The following is a 2,825-nucleotide window of genomic DNA, read 5'->3' on the forward strand; positions in this document are numbered from 1 at the left end:
GCTGAGCTAAATCCCCAGCCCCTTTGTTGAGTTTTTAACACTTAATTTTTATGATCCTGTGATGGTATTACTCAGTTGCATATATTGCAGAGGAGAGAACCTGGTCAGTAATAAAAAGTGCCACTGATACACGAAAAGAGGGCTCGGAGTACACAGCTCAGTGGTAGAGCTCAGTTTATCACTCCATTTATTCAGGTCATATTTATATCACATTAACTCAGAATATGGAGGAAATAGCAGTCAACATCCACAAAGACAACTTTTACTACTGTTATGAATTTTCCTGATTGAGGCAGTGTTGAAGAGTTAGGGGTGTTGCTCGGTAGTGAAGCACGACCTACCTATTGTGCTGGAGGCCCTGACTTCCTAAACCTGTGCAGGGGGGAAAAACATTTTGAAATTTAACATTTGAATGTTTTTGCAAACTCAAGGCTCATTAGGTTTCTCCTATCAGTCTTCTCCTAGGGTAGGTTTTTACAGGCAGTGTTCTGTGTACACTGAGCAGGACAGTGCAAGCTGAGAGTAAAGATCTAGTAGGAAGTCAACACCAGAAGCTGTGGAAGTTGGCGGAATTTCACAGATTTTGTTTGGTGGCAATCTCTGGGCAAGGATCGTTCAAGAACCTTGTAGCAGTGTACGCTGCAATTCAGGAAGGACTGAATTAGGAGTTAGACAAGGGAGCACACTTGGATGTCACAGGAGAGGGCCAGCGGGTCAGTAATCAGAGGGATAGAGCGACTTAACCAGGAATATTTAAACAACAAACATCAAAGGTAAAAGGTTGCCAAAAATTTACAAATTTTGTCTTGGGAAACAAAATTTCAGCAACCAAAGGGATACGCAAGATAGATAGGGGAATACACATACGACCCCTCGATCCCTGGTTCAGCATCCCCCTCCCACTCAGCAAGAGACATTGTAAATGCTTCCACGTGGTGGAACCAAGCCTAAAGGACTTTCTGTGTTTGAGTGGCAAATCCTGAGAACCTCACTGATAGAAATGTGAAGTGAGGGCCAGGGATGTAGCTCAGCGGCACAGCACCTGCCCAGCAAGTGTGAGGTTGGGAGTTTGACTCCTGGTACCAAAAAAGAAAAAGTGAAATGAAAACAAAGGAAATGGAATAACTACACAAACACTCTCAGTTGGGACCACTTAATTTTAGAGATCAGAAAAAAATCTCACCCCACACATAGAAATAGCTTGATAACAGCTTAGTAAATAATTGGCTTTCACAAAGATTCTTAGTTATCAAGGGCTACGCTACCCTGTATTGAATGTATTCAGTTTTATAAGTTATATTTTTACAAACTTTTAATGAAAATGATATAAAGTAGAATAGTCATTTTGACACTTAAAAAGGAATCTGACTTTTTATTTATGCTATTCATATGTAGAAAGCATACCTCATTCCATGATAGGGTGACACAGACACTATTATCATTTAAGACCATTCCTTTTGCTTTGGGATTCATCTAGGTTGGTGGTGGCGAACCTCTGGCATATGTGTCACAGTGGGCTGTTGACATTAAAAGCTCTAAAAGTTTTGCCATCAGTGACCTAGGTTATATGTGCTAATTTGCTACACCCAGAAAAAAATTTCACAAAATGTGATTTTCACAATTTATAATGATTATAATCAATGTTTGAACTTATCAGTTGACTTACAATTTTGTATATCATTGGATACATTATCTTAGCACTTGTGACATTTTGACTTCCTATTTCAGAAAATTCAAATTGAAATTCTTCACCTGGAAAGAACTCTACATTTTACTATGTAAATTGGAAGAAAATACAAATAAAATTTTAGACTATTTAAATTTTCATTTATTGTAAATGACTTTGCCATATAAGTGTGTGTATATATATATATGTATATATATATATCTTTTATTAAATCAAAATGTTTACATTAGAGCAAATGACTTAAATGACACAGATTTTGAAATTTGATTCATCTCAGTTTGTGAATATAAGCACACTCATGGTTGGGAAAGGAAAATTGTACTTTTGAAATTGAATGTAATTTAATTAATTTTGAATATCTTAACAAATGTATTTAATTAAATATAAACTGCATTCATTATGAAATATGTATTGGGAGATTTCTCTCACATAGTAGTATTGTAAAGCATCTGAGATTTACAGAAGTAATGTACTTTTGGAAGGGATAAATTTAGCTCATCTTGGTTTATCAAAGTGCTTGGCACAGTACTTGTAAATCATATTGATCACCAATGGTCTTTACCTACTCTGGATCCAGACTAGGATCCCACATTAAATTTGTTTCTTATGAGTCCTTAGTTTTTTCCAATCTGTAATAGTTCTCCATCTTTTCTTTCATGATATATTTCTTTTCTGTTGCTGAGTCCCAAACAGTTTTAAACTCGAGTAGCTTAAAACAAATGTTTATTGTCTTAAGTTCTTGTGGGTCAGGAATTCAGGAGCAGGTGTATGTCATGGGTCTGATCTGAGGTCTCAGGTGATTGCATTAAAGATTTTGACTGGGACTATAGAATCATTAAAGATATGCCCAGGACTAGATAACCTTCCTGTCAAAATGTGTTTATGTGAGGGTTAAAGAACTCCATTTCTCAGCTTGTGGGCCTTTTCATAGGGCCTCATGACATGGCAGAGGTGAATGGTACACAGGAGAGTGAGAAAATAAAATCTTGAACCACAGTGTCTTGTATGACCAAATTTTAGAAGTAACATATCTCTTTTATTGCAGTTCACTGGTCATACGGTGCAAACAATGTTCATTGCATCTGCAAAGATCTTTTAGCATAGCACCAAGACTCGTTTTGTTGTATAAGACAGAGGG

Source organism: Chinchilla lanigera, unplaced genomic scaffold, assembly GCF_000276665.1.
Source record: "Chinchilla lanigera isolate Chin_1 unplaced genomic scaffold, ChiLan1.0 scaffold00017, whole genome shotgun sequence".
NCBI classification, from domain to species: Eukaryota; Metazoa; Chordata; class Mammalia; order Rodentia; family Chinchillidae; genus Chinchilla; species Chinchilla lanigera.